Source organism: Micropterus dolomieu, linkage group LG13 (assembly GCF_021292245.1).
Source record: "Micropterus dolomieu isolate WLL.071019.BEF.003 ecotype Adirondacks linkage group LG13, ASM2129224v1, whole genome shotgun sequence".
NCBI lineage: Eukaryota > Metazoa > Chordata > Actinopteri > Centrarchiformes > Centrarchidae > Micropterus > Micropterus dolomieu.
The window spans coordinates 4480204-4487737 of NC_060162.1; positions in this window are offsets into that span (position 1 = coordinate 4480204).

Consider the following 7534-nt stretch of genomic DNA (forward strand, 5'->3'; position numbering starts at 1 on the left):
TGTAATGGTGTGGGGGATGTTTTCTTGGCACACTTTAGGCCCCTTAGTGCCAATTGGGCATCGTTTAAATGCCGCGGCCTACCTGAGCATTGTTTCTGACCACGTCCATCCCTTTATGGCCACCATGTACCCATCCTCTGATGACTACTTCCAGCAGGATAATGCACCGTGTCACAAAGCTCCAATCATTTCAAATTGGTTTCTTGAACATGACAATGAGTTCACTGTACTAAAATGGCCCCCACAGTCACCAGATCTCAACCCAATAGAGCATCTTTGGGATGTGGTGGAACGGGAGCTTCGTGCCCTGGATGTGCATCCCACAAATCTCCATCAACTGCAAGATGCTATCCATCAATATGGGCCAACATTTCTAAAGAATGCTTTCAGCACCTTGTTGAATCAATGCCACGTAGAATTAAGGCAGTTCTGAAGGCGAAAGGGGGTCAAACACAGTATATAGATGTATATGTATGTATGTATATATATATACATATATATGTGTATGTATATGTATATATATGTGTGTGTGTATATATATATGTGTGTGTGTGTGTGTGTGTGTGTGTGTGTGTATAGTGTGTATATATATGTGTGTGTGTGTGTGTGTGTGTGTGTATATATATATATATATATATATATATATATATATATATATATATATATATATGTGTATATGTATATGTATATATGTGTATATGTATATATGTATATATATATGTATATTTATAAACTCAGCAAAAAAGACGATTGTATTTTAAAGTTAATTCTGTAAAAACCCAAATAACTTTAAAGATCTTTATTGTAAAGGGTGTAAACAATATTTTTAATGCTGAACCATAAACAATCAATGAACATGCATGTAAATGGTTGTTAAGACACTAACAGCGTACAGACGGTAGGCAACTAAGGTCACAGTTAAAACTTAGAACACTAAAGAAACGTCTTTATTGACTCTGAAAAACACCAAAAGAAAGATGCCCAGGGTCCCGGCTCATCTGCATGAACGTGCCTTAGGCATGCTGCAAGGAGGCGTGAGGACTGCCGATGTTGCCAGGGCAATAAATTGCAATGTCCGTACTGTGAGATGCCTAAGAAAGCACTACAGGGAGACAGGAAGGACAGCTGATCGTCCTCGCAGTGGCAGACCACATGTAACAACACCTGCACAGAACCACAGAGCCACACCAGATACTGATTGTTACTTTTGATTTTGACCCCTCCTTTGTTCAGGGACACATTTTTCCTTGTCTTTTTATCACATGTCTGTGAAACTTTGTTCAGTTTATGTCTTAGTTGTTGATTCTTTTTATGTTCATACAGATATTTACTCATGTTAGGTTTGCTAAAAATAAAAGCAGTTGTAAGTGAGAAGACGTTTCTTTTTTTTGCTGAGTGTGTTGTGTAGAAAAAAAATTGTTTTTTTTAATAAACAGCAGAATAGAAAAGAAATAAGGGTTAATGGTATGTAACGTACTGTAAGTCAACACAGGAGGGCAGCAGAGGACTAGTGAATCACATAATCTGGGTTATTGAGTTCATTGTGATGCTGTATCATTGTCATTATTGCCATTTCTTTTTTTTTTTTTATGTCGTCTAGTGCACTTATGTCAACCTGGTTGTTTGTTTGTTTTCATTTGTTAAAAATAAGTAGATCCTCACAACCCACTGAAAGCCTGTCCTGAGCTGTGGCTGCCACTCCCCCTGTGGACCGACCATCCATCCACTAACATGGCTGAAGACTGCCTCCTCAACTTATTCACCCCCCGCTTCTTTTCACTCTTTCATTAGCAACACACGTTCTCTCTTTCTGACACCACATTCACAGATGAACAGACACACAAACACTGACACGTCCCCTCGCTACCCATCAGTCCATCTGCTCCCTGAGGTGTCGGCCATCGTTTCCCCAGCAACCACAGCCTTCTCTGTCGGACTTGAGACTGCTTTTTTTCTGTTTGCTTTGGTTTCTGGAGGATTAATGGATACGCATTATTGTGCCGGTGTGGCGTCTAGTTGAGCACATGAGTAGCGTGGGGGGGACAAATTATTATGCTTCTGTAAAAGGATGCAAACATCTTTCATTCAACCAAACTATTCATAGCATTTGACTGTCACAGGAAACCAGAGCTAATTTGCCTAGGAGAAAAAAAACAGACTGTATCCAGACCTACTATGCATGCATACATATATCTGAGTATCATTCGCATTATTTTACATACCAATATTCCACGTAGTGCAGCTACTGCAAGGGATCTATTTTGCAATCATGGATAATTCATGATCTACACAGACACTGCATATAAAAATCCTTTGAAGGCGGGTTGGGACTGGGAAATTCCCCTTTCTTCCACTTGCCTTCACTTTGTAAAGGCCTTGCTTCTTCTGTTTCAGTGCCTGTAAATTCACACAGTGAGGTAATGCTATTTTCAGTCAGGTGATATGACTCACCTGTGGTGTAGCAGCAAATATCCGTATTACATTTATAGCACTGTGCTGTTGTTCCACTCGGATGAGTAACGGCATATAGTACAGCATTGATGCAGGGGTTGATGCCTGTGTCTACATGCACGCTAGTAGTCATGTTATGATTAAAAGTATTGATCTTATGCATGTCAGCAACAAGGAAGCGCTCCATCTCTGTCTTTTAACTTGAGTGGGAATGTGTTGTGTAGGCCTGGTAACATTTTAGCAAATATCTGAGCAGTTTAATAATAATCTAACATATTCTACAGCAATCTGACACAAACATTGACAAATGCTTATTAACATAGCAGCTTTAATCAGATCACTTTAAATCTTTTAGTTTATAATAACATTTTTCATGTTGACTAGTAAGAATGTGTTGGTATTTATGTTTCTGACAACAAGATATAACAGAAGCTTGTGTGAGTGGCAGTTCAAAATGTGTGAAAAGTCACAGTTGAGACTCAATTCAATAAATATTGTCCCCCAGAAGAGCAATTCTGGTGCAGCAAAAAACACAGGAGTATAAAACATAAAAACATATTGTAAATCCGGCAGCAACAACTCATCTAGTTAGTTACAGACTATGCAGTTTTACTATGACATTGTGTTATTATTCCAATATTTATTCCTTTATTTATATTATTACATAGTTGGGTGAAAAGTTAAAATGACTTTTTCACAATATATGATGTACATATGAAACTTAAAGGTGTCTTCACTGCTTCATTTAAAAGTTTAATATGAGTTTAAGAGTAAAATTTGCCTCAAGCAACAACTAAATCACTCAAAGTTTGCTGAAATTTCCCTTGTGAGTGTTTTATTATTGTATATTGGATTATTATTACTAATGCGTTCATGTGTAATTTACATTTTACTGTTGGTCGTGGTGGAGCTGATTTGATTTTTTTTTAATACTGTGGTCGTTTCACAGACTGTAAAACTTAAATTAAGAGCCTAGTCCCAATTAGAAGCCTGGTCTTGTTTTTATAGAACATGTATAAAACCTCTCAAAGTCCACCGGGTCACCTGCTTGAGCCAGTTCATATATAAATAAATATCTTTTGTCAGTATGGTTTTCTTTCTATCACAATGGAGATGCTACTCATCGTAAGATCAGTTAGATATTCCACAATACAATCATTCAGTTAATTTTATGGAAACAATGAGCACCAAAGTATAATGCATTTAGATTTACGGGCATGGTAAACATGAGTGACCAAATTTTTAAAAAGCGATGACTCCCGACCTTTGAAGAGGTCATTCAGTCCGAATATGTGTCCATTCCTTGATCATTTACACTCCTTTAGTCGGTAAGGATCCACCAATCAAAAGAATCTAAATGGTTTTTCATAAAAATTATAACAAGTTGAAATAACTACAGTAACCTTTGGCTTTCATCCTTTCTATGGTAGGCTACCATAGCTATCTCTCACTCTTTATCTCCTAATTTTAATGTTCATACAGGTTGAAATAAACAGTTTGATAGTAGTCTACTGCCAGTCTTTGCTGAGCAAGAGTTTTGTATGAAAGGATTTAAAGGCCTGTTGTCATGTCTTATTAGTTCTTCATATATTTTGTACCGAAAATCTTAGTCTGCAAAGTAGTAGGGGAGACTGGGCATGGTTGTAACACTTTTTTCTTCATCAATTATAACAGGCTGAATTTTGTAGCTAGAGTTCTCAAATTCTTATACAAAGTGCCCACATTTGTTTACTACAAATGGCACCAATTTAATCCTCTACAAGAATATCACAGACCTCGTGAGTTGATGTCAAATGCATTGTGTTTTCTTGTTACAACCTATCCAAATAGGTTGTAACAAGTAACAAACAGGTTGCTGGGGTAATTTGTAACAATAAGACAAAAGCAGCAAAAATAGATGCCACACTATATGATATGCTTCAAAAACAGCTGGTTATATAAAAGAATAATGTTTCTCTCTCACTGTAACAGATTATGTCTGACTCACACGCATGTACAGTATGTGTATGTAAATGTATCTATAGAATAAACTTACTTAACAGTGTACTGTAAATACTACTAAAATGTACTTAATTAAACATCTCTGTCCTTAGTTCTAACAAATAAGAGGTGTGTGTCTGTGTGTATTGTATTGTACTATATAGAGTTATGCCGCATTCAGACCAACCACAAATTTTGTCCTCGCGACGCTTTCCTCACATGAGTACATTTGTTGCAAGTGTTCACACACAACGCGAGAAGGCGATTTTAATGCGATAATGTGAATAAACACAACTCGCCATTACTACAACTGTATGAACCCAAAGTAAACATTTTGCTATGATTAAATAGCAATAAACAGATTAAACTGATGCCGAAATAACTACAACATGATGCAGATTTTTTAAACATATGAATTCATGCTTTGTCAGGTCTGTCAGCAAGACAGCAGGACAACAACCTTTAAAATGTTTGTTTTCTGAATGGAGTTTGGATCGGGGCTATGCTATGCTAACTTGGTCACAGTAAAGTACAATGATAGCTGGAATAAAGTTACAGACACATGTTTTCTGAATTCACCAGGTAGTTCAACCTCCTCGCTTTCTTTTCTCTAAGTAATGTCCAGCCTTGTCCGGTTTTTACATAAATATGAAGTCATAGTCCGACAGAGCTAACAACGCAAACAACAACACTGGAACCGGATGTGCACGGAAGCTAGCTGCTGAGAAGCTCCGGTGAAGATAAATCAACGTTGAAATCCCAAAAACTAAAGTAAAAAAGCTAATCTAATAAAAGCAGTTAACTCCGAGCTCCTACCGCGAGTAAACGGCGTAGTTGTCAGAGCAGAATCTGACCGACTACAGGTGTTTATTTGTCCAATGGTTGCAGCGCTGCTCCCTGCTCCTCATTCGTAGTAATCGTACAGGAGTGAAAAGGTTGATTGTTATCATGAACGGGTCCCTGCTTTTGTAAATTGTTATTATTTAGCTCCAATGGTTCAAGAAGTATTCAGAAGTAAAAGTAACAATACAAAACATTGTAAAAATACTCAATTTCAAGGAAAAGTGTTTCATACAAATAAAAGTATTACCAGCGAAATGCAATTAAAGTGTCAAAGTAAAAGTAGGTACCTCTTTGAGCGTTGAACAATTAATGAAATGCCTAATGAAGTGTCTGAGCAGTTTATAGAGAAAACGTCTGGTGGTGATTATACAAATATTGTTAAAAATAATGATAATAATATTAGGACTAATAATAATAATTGTAGCAGCAGCTGTTGAGCAGGAACATCGGGTCAGCAGGAAGCCTGCAACCACAGATCCAGAACCCACTGCTCCAGAGGCAGAAACACCTGCAGAAAGCGACAGAAGGAGAGAGGAGAGGCACGAGGAAGCACAAAACTACAGGAGAGGGAAGAAGTGTTGTTAGTAACATGTAATCACTGTCAAATCTGAAGAAGCAGGACTGAAAGGTCTGAGCGGTGCACTGTGAGGACAAAGGAGGCAATCAAATTACCGTCCATTTTACTGATTTCATTTCCATGGTGGAGGCCGTGGCAGTGGAGCGGCTTCAGCGGGTAATGGTTTCTGGCAACGATGGGGCCCTTAGTCCTGCTCACTGGAGCTGCAACATCCCCCCAGGGCTTCATTGGCAGTTAGGGCTATCGTTTCTCTTCTCTTGATGTAATTTAATGAAAGAAAAAAAGTTATGCCTGTCGTTAACCCCATACACTGTTCTTTTTATGCATAAAAAAAATGGAGGCTTTTGTACATCTACTCGGCTGTCCTTCTGTAACAGCGTAGGTCAATCGAATGTGAAATTAGATCATTTAGAATTCATATATGAGAGCTGTATCTTTGTTTAGGCTACAAATAAACGGAAAAGCTGCAGGACATTCCTGTGATTGTCAGGGAAGAGGCCGGAGATCTTTAATTGGAGGGGCAGAAACTGAGAGGAGGAGGAGAAAGAAGAAGAAGGCAGGAGAGGGAGGATGCTGCTGCAGTATTTCAGGGTGAGAGACTTCTCCGGAGATTGGGTGCTTTACTTTGAAGTGTGTGGTGGGACTGTGCTGCACAAACCCCCCCAATCTTTCGTCTATCAGGCTTTCTTCGCTGCCATGTTTGCTCATTATGTTTTCATGGGCTGATTCTAGACGCTGGAGTCAAATCTTCTGGCCCAGGAGAGACAAACTCCGGGGGAATAGGAATGAGGCAGAGATGCTCGTGTATTTTCAGGTCGGCTGTCGACATGGATTGATGTGGTTGACATCAAGAATACTCCTTTGAATCCAGTTGATACCTTGACATGCTAAGAATGTGTTATTGTGATTCTTTGATTGACAAGTCATGGAGGGTTGGCTTATGTGGAGCAAGCTACCTGAATTCAGTCTGTTCTCTTTAAGCCTCTCTTTGACTTTGAAAAAGCTCCACATTATATTTCCTCATGTTCATTTTCCCACATTAAATGTTTCTTCTTGGGTCTTCCTGATAAGAGCACTCCTGCCTACTCCTTATTCAAATTATATCAAGCAAATGACAAATGATTAGAAGACGTTTGAAGTTCTCAAACAGTTTTGGACATGGTCTTGATTCTTTGTCTTTAAGTCACCTTTTGGACATGCACAGCGTAATGAGACACAAAGATGTCATAAGATACAGGGTCATTAGGTAATACGCAATAATAACCTAACATCAGAAACTATTACAATAATAATAATAATAATAATAGATTGTTATATGGTATTAAGGGATTTTTAATGGTTTAAGGGATTTTTTTTTTCTTAAAAAAACACTGAAACCGTGCATCACATTATAAATACCATAATATATTGCAATCCATTTATCTATCCATTAATTATGCCGATGTTTGCTGCCCATGTGTGAACCCCTGAATTTGTCCCTGAATAGAAAAATTAGGACTATGAGATCTTTGAAAATAAAATCCTCATAAGGTACCAATTAAAGGGTTCGTGTTATGTAATTTAAGGGGTAAAAAACACACAAGGGTGGACATTTTATGACAATAAAACATCCTTTAAGTCGCTGAGGGTCTTAAAAAGGCGTATGCTCTGGACCAAACCAATGTGAGGCAATTGGGGGGGGGG